Source organism: Papio anubis, chromosome 13 (genome assembly GCF_008728515.1).
Source record: "Papio anubis isolate 15944 chromosome 13, Panubis1.0, whole genome shotgun sequence".
NCBI lineage: Eukaryota > Metazoa > Chordata > Mammalia > Primates > Cercopithecidae > Papio > Papio anubis.
Window position 1 is genome coordinate 87,237,097 of NC_044988.1, and position 16,108 is coordinate 87,253,204.

The 16,108-nt window shown below is 42.0% G+C and overlaps 1 long non-coding RNA gene across 1 annotated transcript; it reads left to right on the plus strand.

The window, feature by feature from the left end:
- The first annotated feature begins 7,236 nt into the window (after positions 1-7,236).
- Positions 7,237-15,117, plus strand: LOC116270065. Its single transcript, XR_004177982.1, has 2 exons — positions 7,237-8,336; positions 12,760-15,117. It is a non-coding gene; the product is annotated as an uncharacterized LOC116270065 (long non-coding RNA).
- The last annotated feature ends 991 nt before the right edge of the window (positions 15,118-16,108 follow it).

A 16,108-nucleotide genomic window follows, 5' to 3' on the forward strand; every position in this document is an offset into this window, starting at 1 on the left:
CTAATACAAACTCAGACAGCATTCATAAAGCTAGAATGCTCAAGCAGAAGTTTAGCTATAAAGCTCTCGTGGCACCAAAAGTCAGCCTCTGTATGGCATCTTTACTTTAAGGTGGAGACTGACAAGCTCTATACTTTATCCAGGGGAGTGTCTGGGATGTGGCTAAAAGCCATATTCTCTGAGGAAGAATCTAGTGTAACAGAGATGTTGAATACAGTCAGGGAATGGGTGCAATTTTTTTTTTTTTTTTTTTAGAAAAGAGCCAGAATTAAAGAGATCAGATTTATTTTGTGTATCCTAATGGGCAGAATTAGAATTGTGGGCGGAATTTACAGTTTAATATAAAAAGACATGTCTGGGACTTGGAATTGTATGCCTATGGAAAGGGATGCTTTTTCAAATGTAGTTAGTCTCTTGTCTCTAGAGATATTTAATAACCATTGAGGATGTTGTTAGAAAAATCTTTGTATTAGATGGGAGGTTTATTAAAATTGTCTTGGATAGGTAACTTCCCATCCTTAGGGTCCTTGTCTTACTACTATCTTTGGCTTACTTCAAAGCTTTCAATCTGGTAGATGATATAGGAGGAGTGGGTGGGAGGAAGGCAAACTGGCCTCAAGATTAAAGTCTGTTTGAAGTAAAGGCCATGTATTGGAAAGCTATGAGAGCTAAAATTCGAATACTTTTTTTTTAAGTTGTTAATTGCCACAGGGATATGATAGTTATGACATTCTCTTTGGAACTTGGTGCTAGAATCTATGTTGTTTTTCTCTATATCCACGGTAAGCTAACAGATAGATACCTGGCATAGGGAAAATGTTAACTCAGGTTTGAAAACCTTTGGATCAAGTAAAATTTAAACTTGCAGTTCTGGTATGAGTCCTGGGAAGCAACGTTTTACAGTTATAAAGAGAATGAACCTGAATTAGACTTCCCTGAGCCTAGAGCTTAACTCCTTATTTACTAGGTGAATAAATTTGGGCAGATGGCAGGAACTCAATGCCTCAGTTTCCTCATCTATAAAATGAAGCTACTTTCCTATACCCCATGGAAATGTCATGAAGACTTAATGAGGTTATAACTGCAAAGTATTTGCAACAGGAATTACAGCAGGTTATTTTTTCAGTACTTAAAATGTGCCAATAACTGTTCTGTGCATTTCACACATATTATTTATTTTAATTCTCATATGATATGAAAGAACTGAGAGGTTAACTGATGTACCTAAGATAGCCTAGGACCCTGATGTACCTAGGACCCTGAGCCAATGCTGTTGATCACTGGTCACCTAAGGTTTGATCAGCATTGGCCATCATTTGTGTTTTACTGTCACTTCATCCTTTCTCTCAATAAATGCTAGTTTGTACTCTTTGCTCTCCTTCCTACCTCGGCTATAGGTATGACTGCATGTACTACCTCTCTACTGAGTTCCCAGCCCTCGGAGATCAACCTTGTTTGATTTCATAGTACTTTCTCTGTCAAGCGTTCTATGGCCTTTGCATTTAACAGATGCTGTTCATATGCTGGCTGATAAATGAAATGATTCTCCCTTATTTAATGGAGCCATGCTGTATGGACAGTGGACTGCGGATCTGTGCTAAGGCTCCAATTTCTTTAGAGCACTGGATTAAAACCTTTCCTTGGTCAACTTTTTTCTTTTTCTTTATCTCATTTGTTGATCTATTGTTTACTTACAGGCCGAATGGCATGTTGAAAAACACCAGGGCTGTACTTGAATCATCCAGTCCTCAGGCCTACAGAGGGTGTTAGCTTGGGTAAGTCACCTAACCTCTCTGGACTTTGGTTTTCTCATCTGTGATGTAAGCAAATGAAAACCAGTTTTTGAAGACTCATCAATGACATCGAGAAAGCTAATTATCTGGGGAATCTTTGGGGATGAATACTTTTCACATTTACTTGTCAATCTGCAAAACGCCCAAGGAGGAAATATGTGGTTTATTCTAACAAACCACTACAGTTCTTGTCAGTGACTGCCTCTCTTAATTCCCCTGGTTTTGGGTTTGTTTATTTCAGTTCCTGGTAAGCCCGAGACTTCCATCTTTCACTGAATTATCTTTCATTGAAGTCAGAATGTAGTGAATCAGGTATGGGTGGAGAAGCGCTTAATGTCTTTATCGTTATCTTCGGTTACTTGAGCTATTTTAAAAATTATCTTTATTTTTTTTTCTTTGCTTGAAGCATTTTTCAGTCTTCTTTTTTTTTCTCTCTCTCTCTTTTCTTTTCTTTGCTGCCCTTTCTTCTCTGGCGTCTATCAGGCTGTCTCAACAGCTTCACATGGAAAACTTTGAAGTAAGTGAGCTTAAAAGAAGAACTGAAAACTCAGCCCGATGCCCCGAAGTCCCGTGGGCAGCCTAGCCACAGTAACTTGGTGGAACTCATTAGCGCAGGCCGTTCTGATCAGCGCCACAGAGGACGGAGAGGCAGGGGTTCCCGGCTTTGAGCCTCTGGAGCGCCTGCGCCTTCGCAGGGCTGCGCAGGGCTCTGGGAGCTGCGGCCACGGCTCACGCGCTCTCTCGCTCGCTCGCAGGGTGTGGGCAGCCCGGCGGGGACCCGGCTCTGCGCGCAGCCCATTGTGCAGCTGGCGCGGCCGCGCAAATGACATCTGAGCCTCCTTTCAAGTCGCCGGCTGCTTTCAAAAGGGGGCTTTGAAAGGGTGGGCTCCCCTGACTCCGCACTGGAGAACGGAACTCGGCTTTTTCAGGGAGGATGGCCTGGCACACGTGCCTGCCTCTGTGGCTCGCGCCTGCGTTTATGCGAGAATGAAAGGCAGACTTTGTCTGGTGGGTGTTCGTGCACACGGTTTCCATCCCTTTATTTACAGAAGAAATGTTCCGACTCCTGGAGTTCTCACTGGCCATTGGGAGATGAATGGGCTATTTGAAGTGAGAGCATTGAAGGTGTTTTGTTGGAATATATATATATAGATAGATAGATAGATATAAATATGTGTGTGTGTGTATATATATGTATATAATTTCCCCCCTCGCTTTCAAAACTCTGTGATAATCATTTTACTTAGGGAACCGATTGGGGTGAGGAAGAACATAAGAATACATGTAGAATTAAACAGGATGGTTCCAACCCCGTTGGAGGTTTGGAAATCCCATTTCTATTAGAAAAGGGAGAGAGTCGCAGCCACCAAACCTTTCTTTTTCTCCTTTGGCCCCGGGGATTTTTGGTCCCTACAGGAAAGGAGGTAGGAAGATTCAATGGTGAGAATGCAGACTCTGTAACCACACAGCTGGGGTCTGGATTTTCTGCAGTCACTTAACGTTGTAAAGGTGTCCAGCACATAGCAACCCTCCTGCCCTTTCCCTCAAGGATGCAGCGCCAGAGGGTGGACCTTAGCCTTTGTATTTTGTGCTTCCTCTGACTCCTGTTTTTGTTTTCTAAATCACATCATTGATTTATGATTGACATATTAGAAGCTGTACATATGTAATGTATATCAGTGGTCCCCAACCTTTGTGGCACCAGGGACTGGCTTTGGGGAAGACAATTTTTCCATGGACTGGGGGGAGGGAAGGGGATGGTTCTGGGGATGATTCAAGCACATTGCATTCATTGTGCACTTTATTTCTATTATTATGACATTGTAATATATAATGAAATAATTATACAACTCACCATAACGTAGAATCAATGGGAGCCTGAGCTTGTTTTCCTGCAACTAGACGGTCCCATCTGGAGGTGGTAGGAGACGGTGACAGATCATCAGGCATTAGATTCTCATAAGGAGTGCACAACCTAGATCCCTCCATGTGCAGTTTACAATAGGGTTCATGCTCTTATGAGAATCTAATGCCGCAGCTGATCTGACAGGAGGCAGAGCTCAGGTGGTAATGCGAGCAATGGAGAGTGACTGTAAATATAGATGGAGTTTCACTTGCTTGCTGGCCATTCACCTCCTGCTGTATGGCCTGGTTCCCAGCAGGCCACAGACCAGTACCAGTCTGTGGTGGGGGTTGGGGAACCCCTGATGTGTGTGACTCAATGACTTTGGGGATAAGTATATAGGTGTGAAACCACCACCACCATCAATGGCATACAGATATCCATCACCTCCCAAAATTTTCTCCCACCCTTTTATTATTATTTGTGGTATGAAAACTTAGCATAATATCCACTCTCTTAGTAAAGTTTAAATATATAATACAATATTGTTAGTTAGAGGATCTTATAATTTTCAGCAACATGGAGGGACCTGGAGGGCATTATGCTAAGTGAAATAAGCTTCTGAATCCTGTTTGAGTCACCCCTTCCTTGCAGAAAGGCTGAATTTCTAACAGTTCACAGATCTCCAGTGCTTTCCTTCACACTGGCTGTCATTTGTGGAGCTCATCTTTGTTATACCCATCTTCATATTCTTACAGTAATATTCTTACATACTTTGATAAACCCAACTTTTTGAAAGTCACCCCTGTCATATTGAGCAGCTTCTGTTTTAGGAGCATGGTTCCGCCCATAGGACATCCATAGCCATTCAGCACTGTACTGGGTTAGAGAGAAAATGCCGGTACTCTGCTCCACGATGACTTATTTGGAAGGATGATTATTTATTCAAGGCTTCATAGGAGGATTATCAATGAGTCAGTATGATCCTGGAAAAGCATATTGACATAAACTTTCCCAGACAGGGAGTATAGATTTAATGCGACAGTCCTTGAGAGAGGTCTTAATATTCCTTTCTTACAAGAAAGTAGGATTTAAGGATCTCTATGAATTCTCAAGGCAGCACAGAAAGTAGTGAAGCCAGAATACAAGACATAGGTTTCTGACCTTAAGAGGATGCTGTTTCCATAATACCACGCATGGTGAGTTTTCATCCTCTGCATATCCACTCCTTTTCCTCTCCGTTCCTGTCTAGAACTCTATATCTTGATTCTTTACCTCAAACTTTTATGCCTGGAATCCTTATCGGGCTGTGACAGGCATTCTTGGGCAGACAGCCCACTGGGCACCCTGCGATGAATAGTACAGTTCCCATTCTCACAAACAGGCCATGTTGTGTACCAAAACCCTATTCCCTTTAGCAGGAGGAAACTGTTAATTATAGTCGCTCATGGGCCCTGTGTTCCAAAAAGACCCAGTGCATGTCTTTGTGTCTGGCCTAGCCCAGCAGAGAAAGGCTAAATTGTGCTTGAAAGCCTTACAAGGGGAAATTTAATTGAGGCATAAAATGTATACCTTTGATCTTCCCAGGACCTGTGGTTCTCCCATTACCTGCATCCTGTTCCTGATGACACAAGTTGGAATAAAGCCTGCAGTGAGACCTGTGCCAAAGGCACCAAGCAGGATGTTATACTCCTACCCTCCCCTCCTTTTCACCAGGTCTAATGCTCTGCCTGTGTATATTTATCAGTGGGATACATTTGAAGCGGCCTCAAACTTGATCTCTGCATTCATTTTCCTGTCCTATAAAACAAGCCTGTGTCCTCAGCTTTCAAATACCTCTGTGAGATTTTCTACTCTTCCCTTCTAAAACTGCACACACTGTCCCAACATGCACCCCCAGTATAATTCTCTAATACCTATCCCAGGCCCCAGCCTCAACTGCTTGACTCACTGATTTAACAGCTGGAGTTCAGTGTTTTAAAATATGTCTCTTTCACTCATTCACTCATTCATTCACTTACTTTGTCCTCCACTCATTTACCTATGCATTTCTTCAATCATTCACTCATCAATTTGTCCAATTTTTAGTCTTCAGGTGATTAGACCAAGGAGATTAGAATTACTCTGGAAATATAAGGCTGGAGAGGGCTGAAACAGTGGTCCTTCTGCAAACCCTGAGAAGTGTTCATCCAGGGCTGGTGTGAAGTTCCAACGTAGTATAGTCTCCAAGTCAGCTTAGCACAGTACAATAAAGTTAGGTTTGGGAGTGAAAGAAAGACCTGTGTTTGAATCTCAGCATTGTTACTTAGCAACATATGACCCTGGGCAATATATATGACTGCTGTGAGCCTTGCTGTTTTCATTTATAAGAGGGAGGTGCTAATGTCTATCTTGCAGAATAATCTTGGGAAAAGGGGTAATGTGTATAAGTACTTAGCACGGGGCCTGGTACACCATTGCTATGGTTGGCATTGTCATTAGTATGACTGCTACAGCTGTTCATTCGTGAAGGGAAAAGTTGGTGGAGACCCATCTGGATAGCAGATGAGGTCCTCCATCCTCTGGGAAATCACAGATACTCTGTTGCTCTTATGAGCTAAAACCTGGAAAATGGGCTTTTCTTGAGGTAGCCTTAAGCAGGAACTGAAACTGCTGGTGCTTTCAATTTCTCCTTCATCAGCCCCTGTAGGGGAGCTGGAAGGTCATGTCTACAGGACAGTGGGGGTGATATCTGGAAAGCGAGAAAAACAGGTGAGAGTGTGCATGATGGCAGCAACATATGACCAGGTCAGTATTGTCCCACTTCCTGCCCTCCATCGTGGGATGCAGTCCCTACTTAAACAGTTTTATTCATTGATCATTCACTCATCTATCTGTTTGTATCATATTTATGTTTGACCTTCTAAGCTCTGGGCAAGCTACAGGGGGTCTGGACAGGTTTGCCCTAAGTTATCCCCTTTCTGTCACTGTATTTCTTAGTTTTAAATATCATTATTATATTAGTCTGTTTTCACGCAGTTGATAAAAACATACCCAAGACTGGATAATTTACCAAAAGAAGAGGTTTAATTGGATATACAGTTCCATGTGGCTGGGAAAGCCTCACAGTCATGGTGGAAGGCAAGGAGAAGCAAGTCACATCTTACATGCATGGCAGCAAGCAAAGAGAGCTTGTGCAGGAAAACTCCCTGATAATAACCATCAGATCTCATGAGACTTACTATTATGAAAACAGCATGGGAAAGACCTGCTGCCATGATTCAATTACCTCCCACTGGGTCCCTCCCACCACATGTGGGAATTATGGAAGCTACAATACAAGATGAAATTTGGCTAGGGACACAGCCAAACCATATCAGTGATGATGATGATGATTTTTTAGATAGAGTCTCATTGTCACCCAGGCTGGAGTGCAGTGGTTGGTGCAATCTCAGCTCACTTCAAACTCTGCCTCCCAGGCTCAAGTAATCTTCCCATCACTGCCTCCCAAGTAGCCGCAACCACAGACACATGCCACCACAACCAGTTAATTTTTTTTTTTTTTCTAGTAGAAATGAGGTTTCACCATATTGTGTAGGTTGGTCTTGAACTCTTGAACTCAAGCAATCTGCCTGCCTCAGCCTCCCAAAGTGCTGGGATTACAGGCATGAGCCACTGCTTCCAGTCTAATGTTTTATTATTATCTCTTTTTTTCTCCTCTGAAGAAGCTCTCCTCTATTCAGGTACATCCTTTGAGGAAATCCAATTTGTAAAATAGATAAGGGGTTTGCTATAGTTGAAGTGAAAGCTGAACTCATGAAGCCTGCCTATTCAGGCTCTTCTAGTTCTGTTGCCCTCCCCTGTGCAGCCTTCCAGGGATTCTTAATTCCTCCCTCTAGTACAGAAATTAAATAATTGAAGACATCACGAGGCTGTTAACGATGCACAAAGCAACCCAGTTTCATCAGAAGATTGAAATATCAACTGTTTGCACCAACATGTTCAACAGCAGGGATTGGTAAATTTATCAACTACACAAACGGGTCAGTTTTGATGGAAAGCGCATGGGGTGTGGGATATGAGATGCAGGAGGCATAAGGAAGGCAGGGGGAAGTATGCTGTCACACCTCTTGTCTTACTGAATTGTCGGATAATCCTGTGATTTTTAGGAAAGTATCATCACCACCATCAGTGTTCTCACTTTATGGACTAGCAAACTGCAGCTCAGAGAAGTCACCCAGCTGAGAGGTGACCAGGCTGCAATTTGCATTCTGGTCTTTGAACTCTTCCTCCCATAAACACTGCAGGGCTTTGCATGCCTCCCTGCTCTCCTCCATGAATGTTATATCAGCTATCTTTCCTCTCCAAGTATGGGAGGAGGCATGACCCTAAGAATGTGCTCCCTGCCTATCAAAATGGCCACTTCCCCTTCCCTTCCTGCTCATTATCCCCTTATCTTCATCTGTGACTGACAGATTAGTTAGTGTGTGTTTCAGGAAGATAAATGTCTCTCAGATCTGACAGAGCTGCCTCATCTTGGGAGGAAAGCTTACAATGTCCTTACTAGATCTAATCAGACAGGAAGATTCGAAGAGTGTGACCTTCCTCTTCCCTCAGCCTTCAAGGGTGAGGCTACAAAAGGTAGAGCCAACTGTGACTGAGGAGGGAGCTTCCAGAACCAAGGCCAATCACCTCCTTAGCCACCTGCAACTTGGAGTCAGGTAAGCTGGGATTTATTATCTGAGGCTGCTTTCCTTATCTTTCCCTCATAACCCTCCTTTCAAGTAAAAAAATAATCTGTGCAAAAGGAAAGGAAAATTATGGTTTACCAGCAGTCAATGACAAGGTCAACTAGCCCATCTAATGAGTGTTAACTTACACTGTGCCATAGGGAACTTCCCATTTAGACTTGGAAGTGCATGAAAATCTCCAAAGAAAAGGAGTCACAGATGGTAGAATCTCTCCTTGTCATTTGAGCAGTATTTTGCAGTTAAAAAAAAAAAAAAAAAAACTTTACTGTACATTATCTCATTTGATCCTCACAATAATTCTCTCAGGCAATACAGAGATTTTCAGTCCTACTTTACAGAGGGAGAAACTGAGGCTTATAGCGACAATATGACTTGTCTAAAATCACATAACCGTAAAGTGGCAGAACCAAAACTTAAATTGAGCTCTTCCGACTCAGGCGTAGGAATATTACTAGACTCATCAGTGCTCAATTTTAGGAGAGTAATCACCTCTGTGGTCCTGAGATTTACATTTGCTAAGGATGGAGTTTTGAGGTTAAGTTTCTTGTAGGTTTCTTTAGTGAATTTAATAGAAATTTAACAGAACTAAAATTTAATAGAACAGGACATGGTATTTTTGAAGGAATTAAAGGTGTTTGTTTTTTGTTTTTTGTTTTTTTGCAAACTAACCACCTCATCTCCAACATGTTGTCTCAGTTTACCATAGGGGAACAGAAAATAGCACATGCATTTTGGAGAAGATCATGGTCACATTTATACAGAGTAAAATTTTAAACTTTGAGGAAAACTGAAGGTAGTCAAACTTTCTGGGGAAATAGTTTCTCATAAGACAATCTCCTGAAAGTGAAAAGGAATTCAATACGTTGGCAGGTAGGTTGGGGCAGAAGAGAGGTACATGAGAAAAATAAAGAGTTTACGCTAGTGAGAAATGATGTCGCCAAACTCAAATGCCATTTTCCTCACTACATTTTAGAAGTGCCCTCTGTGAATGTGGTGCTACTTCAGTGCTGTAGGACCCCCAGCTCCTCTCCCACCCATTACCAAGTATATGTATCAGCACCAGATTAGTCTCAAAGTGTGGCTCTGGACACGTCATTAATGACCCTGCATGTACACTCTCCGTGGCTCCCATTGCTGCTGGATAAAGTTAAAACATCTTAGCTGAGTATTTAAGGGACTTAACATCTTGGCTCTAATTAACCTTCCCAACTTTATCTCCTAGAACTGCCATTCTTCACGCAAAGCTGCTCTTCTTCTTTCCCCTCCCCTTACCCACCTTTACCACTTTGTTGTCATCCGTATCCTCACATCAAGGAATCCTAGCCTACTTCTGCTTTTTGTCTCCTCTATCCATATACCTAGGGTGACCGGAGGCCTGCGTGCAGCTCAGTCCCAAGCTATTTGATGCATCACAAAGTGAACAAGAGGCAGAATGGCAAACAGAGCATTCTGTATCTAGTAGGGTTATATGCTTGTCCCCTTATGACCCAGCTCTTGAGCACTTGTATTTTCCTAAGAGGAAGACCCTCACCTGGGTCCCCAGATGTCATCCCTGGGTCTTTCTCTAAATTACCTGCCCGGCTTGATGTACTGCAGGACTGAGCCTCACTTGGTGTCTCAGAGTCCTGTCTCCTGTTTCCAGTGGATCAAATTCCTCCTCTGGAATACTAGACACTGATTAGTAAGTGCTAATTGCCTACTTATTCTCCTAATACTGACTCTTCTTTTTTTTTTTTTTTTTGAGACAGAGTCTCACTCTCTTGCCCCGGCTGGAATGCAGTGGTGAGATCTCAGCACACTGCAACCTCCGTCTCCTGAGTTCAAGTGATTCTTGTGCCTCAGCCACCCAGGTAGCTAAGATTACAGGTGCTCACCACCACACCCAGCTAATTTTTGTGTTTTTAGTAGAGGTGGGATTTCACCATATTGTCAAGGCTGGTCTCAAACGCCTGGCCTTATGTGATCCACCTGCCTCGACCTCCCCAAAGTGCTGAGATTACACACGTGAGCCACCGTGCCTGGCCCCTGACTTCTTTTTGAATACCCTACTGCTGTTTTCTAACAGTTAGCAGATTCTCTCCAGATTGCATCTCTCTGTCCACATAGCCTCTCTCTAAGGTTAAACATTTCTGCTTCCCTACCAGTTGTTGGCTGCTGACTAACTATCCAAACTCAGTGTCCCAACCTGCTGCATTGGACTTTAGCTCACTGTTGGTATCAGTCTAAAAGCCATCCTTCTGTGAAGTTTTCCCTGTTCTTAGTCATAGCTAATTTTTCCCTACATGCTACTTTCTTGGCAGAACTACCACCACCTGGAAATATGGTCAAATGCAGTGGTGAGATGCTGAATACTGGTGCAGGAAATAAACAGCCCTCATATATGCTGTTTGTTGTTTCCTTAGTATAAATAGCCCCACTGTGGTTGATCTTAAGCTACTACCCTAGTTGGAAAAGAGAGGCACAATAGGCTGTCACCAGCTAGTATGAACTGGCCCCAGTACCACCTCCTGGTTATATGTGTCCTAATCTCATCTCCCATTCTGTCTTTTACTGTATTATAGCCACACTGGACTTTTGTCACTCTTGAATGTGAAATATTCTCACACAGCATCTTAGCCCTCTTTTATGCTGCTAATAAAGACATACTTGAGACTGGGTAGTTTATAAAGGAAAGAGGTTTACTTGACTCACAGCTCCACATGGCTGGGGAGGCCTCACAAGCATGGCAGACAAAGGAGAAGCAAAGTCATGTCTTACATGGCAACAGGCAAGAGAGAGAGTACAGGGGAACTCCCCTTTATAAAACCATCAGATCCCACGAGACTTATTCACTATCACGAGAATGGCATGGGAAGGACCTGCCCCCATGATTCAATTACCTGTCACAAGGTCCCTCCCACAACACGTGGGAATTATAAGAGCTCCAATTCAAGATGAGATTTGGGTGGGGACATAGCCAAACTGTATCACACAGCTCTGGGCATTTGCAAATGGCATTCCTCTGTCAGTCACATTCTGCTTGCCTAATGCCCTGAGTCCTTACCTTTTATCTGTCTAACATTCATTCTTCTACCTCTGCTTGAATATCGTTTCTGCCCCGGTTAAATATCACTTTCACTAGGAAATCTTCATCACTCCTCCCAGACTGGGTTAAGTAACGCTGTTGTCTTGATACCTCTGTGTATAGTTAAAATTTGACTGTGTTTTTAAGGGCTGTGTTCCCACGAGACTGCAGGCTCCAAGAGGCAGGTATCATGCTTGTTTTGTTTCCCACCATATTTCTAGCCACTCACTCTGTGATTGACACGTAGTGAACTCTCAAGCTTATGGGATGATAAGCTTTTGCTTACTCTAAAGAATGGATATGCTTTTTCTTCATAGATACTGGACAACAAGTAACAAATTATGTTTTCTTTTTCACTTCAGCAGAAAGGATGCTCAATGCTGATTTTACTATTTATATTTAATAATTTTTTAATGGTAGACATTGCATATCTAGGTTTCAGTACTTTTTACTTTGGTCTAGATCTTCTATTTTGCCTGTATTTGTAGTTTTCCATTTCATTGTAGATATTATCGAAAGCTGCCTCAAATTTGCTGGATTACAAAGTAGAATAGAGACAAGCAGTTCCTCGCCGTTGTCTGTTTGTTTCACTATGGAGCAAACAGTCTCACACTGCCCTAAAGCAGAACCTCACATTGAGCCTTGAAATAGAAATAAATAAAGTGAAAGGATTAGGATGTAATGTTTAGAATCACAGAGACCTCTGTTAGCACTGCAGTTTGTCACCAGTTTGCAATGTGACACCAGGCAAGTTCACTGTCTTCTCTGGTTTGAAGTTTCTTTATCTGTTACATGGAGGTGATAATGTATTCCTCACAGGATAGTTATGAAGATTAAATTAAATAATGTGTGTGAAATGCTTAGCACAGTTCCTAGCACTTGGCAAGTGCTCAATAAATGGCAGGTATGATTACAAATAATGCCATTGAAGAAGACATGTGTCACGGTAGCATTATAGAATCAGAGGTTTGGCAATAATAAAACCCCTTATCTGCAGCAGCACCTTTTATCTTCTCCCATCCCTCCAATGATGCCCCTTGCCCCACCCATCTCTAAACATCACAAAAAATACCAGTGTTTTGTGCCCAATTTGCTAAGAGTACATCACTAATTCCCCAAGGATAATGCTTGCTTGAAATCCCCCTAATTTCATTTGCTGGGAAAGAAATTCAGCAAACTGAAGAAAATGCAATTTGGTACATTACATCAATTTATTGCCACCTCACTTTGCCCAATTTGTGCAGGAAATAACAGGTAAAGACATGGAAAGCAAGTTATAGCATGTTTAAGATTCTACAAGACCTAAAAGCAGGCTTATACTTTGGCCAGTTTCAGCTGCAACCCCTGCACCGCCATCTGTCTGATCACAGCCTGGCATGCGTAGCCTCCACTTACTGACCAGGAACTCCATGTCAGCCTATTTGGGGCTCCAAGGAATGACACAAAGTGAGCCCATTTCATGGCTTTCCCAAGTGAGTATTTTGAATAAATCTGACAAAATTGCTGGATTTGCTTCAGTCTTTCTCATCAGTTTGGTGTGTGTTTATTCTCAGCATTATGTATCAGCTGCTCTGCATGGAATGTTGTCATAGGCAACATCTCACTCATGAGTGATGTGTATCAATCTTCGATTCCAGACACATTGATTTTCACCTAGACCCTTAAATGCTGTGGCTCCCCATACTAACTTCCCTTTGCTTGTAACTTTCCCTTGGCTTGAAATGCCTTCTATTTTTCTCTGAGATCCAAATCAAGAGTTATCATTTTAGTTAAGATGGAGCTAACAATCAAAAGATACAATTTGTTCATTCTTCTATCTATTATTTCTTCTAGTGAATGTTTGTTAAATATGTTCTGTGTTATCAGCCACAGTGTTTGATGATGGACATACAAATATCCATGAAACGACATAGTCACTGGCCACAGGGGCTTGTTTGTTTTACTAAGTGATACTAACAATAAATAAAATGGAGGAGAATATAATAGTGTTTATTATTTACGGACCACCTGGAACACCCATTACACATCAGACACATTAAAAGTTCCTTATGTCACCTAATTCTGCAAAAAGTTTGATAAGCAGATATGATCCTTCATTTTTTATACATAGAAACTGAATTTTACAGTTCTGTAATTTACCCAATGTTTATCACTGAAATCAGAGACCAGGTCTGTATGTCTAGGAAGTTCATATTTTCCCACTGTGCTACCTCACTCACTGCAGAGCATCCTATATATATCATTGCTTGCTATAACAGTCACTTGACTTAAAGGATCTTTGCAAGCTGTTGAAACCCAGACATGCACAAAGAATCACAAACAGGAGCTGAAGATTTTGAGTATATAGGAGGCATGAATTAAGTACCATCAATCACTGGTATAGGGAAAACCAGCATTTGGGATGGCCTGTGTCAGAGTCAAATGCAGAAGTCAAGGCCAGAGAGTGGTGGGCACCAGATTCTAAGGACCTGCCCAATGCCTAGTTCAGCCTTGATAAGAAGGCAAGGGACAGGAATTAGGGACAGCTCTTGGCAGTTCTGGAAGAATTTGTGTGGGTGATGTCTTATAGTCTAGGAGGTCCTGTGAAGTTCTTTGATCTGCCTCCTAGCACCCTCTGTCCCCATCACGTCTTTCTTTTAGCTCTTTGTTGGTTTTGCAAGGTACAGTTCTCTTGAGGCTGCATGTAACCAACATAAGTTTTCTGGACTAGCCTCTTGAGCCAGGCAATGCCATTAAAAGTTTCTTGGAAAAGAGCACGACTGAGAGTACAGGAGCCATAAAAGCCTCTGTCATTGTCACCCTACTTTGAGCAAGTCATATTTTTCCTTCTTAATTTTACTTTCCTCATTTAAAAATGTGTACAGATGACTATGAAATGTTTGCAGGTGAACGCAAGTGACTGCTAACAGCAGTTGACTCTGGGGAGAGCACTTTGAGGGCTGAGGGAAGACAGGATACTTCTTTCTTTACAGCATTTTGAATGGTTTGCATATTAGCATATTGATATATATACACACACTATATGTGCACACACAAATGTATATGCACCATATATACATACATAAAGATACATATACATACATATATATATATAATTGTAATGATCACTTATTACACTCCAGACACTGACTGTAGAGCGTTTACCTATCAATCAAAGGATTTGCCTCCACAGTAGACAATGTGCTCTCAGATGCTAAAGATGGAGTCTTGGTCACCTGTGTTTACCTGAAAACTAACATAGCATATGGCACATGGTAAATGTTAAATAAATGTTTGTCAAACTGCTTACTTTTGAGAAATAAATAAATCTGTAGAAAAGAATGTTAAATTAAGCAACCTTCTGAGATGGACCTCCGAAGTTCGGGTATCTGTATATTAAACATGCGCCCCAAGAGGATTTGAGTATCTGTGACTATCTTGCTCCCTAGTCCGGAATGTTAGGATCTGTGGTCTTGGAAGTCAGAGCCAGTATCGCAGACCACCAGCAGCAACTGTCCATTGGGATTCTGGGATGGAAACTGTTTTCTTTATGTTTTCTGACCTTTGCTACAGGTTACAGGTTGAAGGCTTGAAGGTTTCCAGGTGTTTGTAGCAGAAGATTAAGGCAAAGATCAAGAGAGGATCTTGTTCCGAAGAAGGCAAGCAGCAAATGTGGCAGGTGAAGACTTCAAAAAAATTCTTACATACCAAGACTTTCCTTTAGGCGCTGGGCAGGAGTTAGTGCTGTAGGGGGTGACTTCCTCCTAGGAGCCAGCCTGTCGACTTCCAGGCCTTTTTTGTGTGACATCTGCTCTAGCAGCCAGGAGCTGGGTCACAAGGTTCCTTTTTGTCTTGCTTCTGTGCAGGGTGGTCCAGAGGCAATAGGAAGAGGAACAAGGGAGGGAGAATACTGTGTATGCGGAGTTTAAGTGATGTCTTCAGGGCTTGGAAAAAAATGTAATTCTGTTTGAGCAGTTTGTAGGCACTTTTGCAACTCATCCCCCTGAATTAGGGACCAAATGAAGTCATTAGGCCCTAATCAAAAGCAGCTAATCAGGAGTCAGTGGGAGCTCTACCAATTAATCGCCGCTGGAACCCAACGAACTGAAGTACCCAAGGCTGGATGAATAAAAGTAATGAAATTAGTATCAGTGCTGTGCAGTACTGCACAACTTCAAGAACAGGTTATGGGCTGCTCAGCTCTTCCTGCCATATCACAAATAAAGGCTCATTGTCAAAACATAGATGAGTTGGGAAGCAGCTTTCGAGCTTGCCCTGCGCTTTTGGTAAGTCAAGATGTGTGTAAGCCAGAGTCAAAAGTGGAATCATGAAAAAAACAGATGAAAGTTGATTTTGTAAGGCGTGATAATATGACCAAAATATCTCTTTCACAGCTTGTGAATAATTTATATCCAGATTCTTTGTTGATGTCCTATTCTTTATTCTTTCGCCTGAATTGCAAAGACAAGGTTGTTTCAGGTGAGTCTCTTGTCCTGTACTCAACACCGCACCTGGTGCAAGGTAACTGCTAAATAAATAACATTTATTTAATTAATTCAGGGCAGAGAAAAAAATGTGAACTGAGATTTTTTTTTCTTTTTTTAATTATACTTTAAGTTCTAGGGTACATGTGCACAATGTGCAGGTTTGTTACATATGTGTACATGTGCCATGTTGGTGTGCTGCACCCATTAACTCA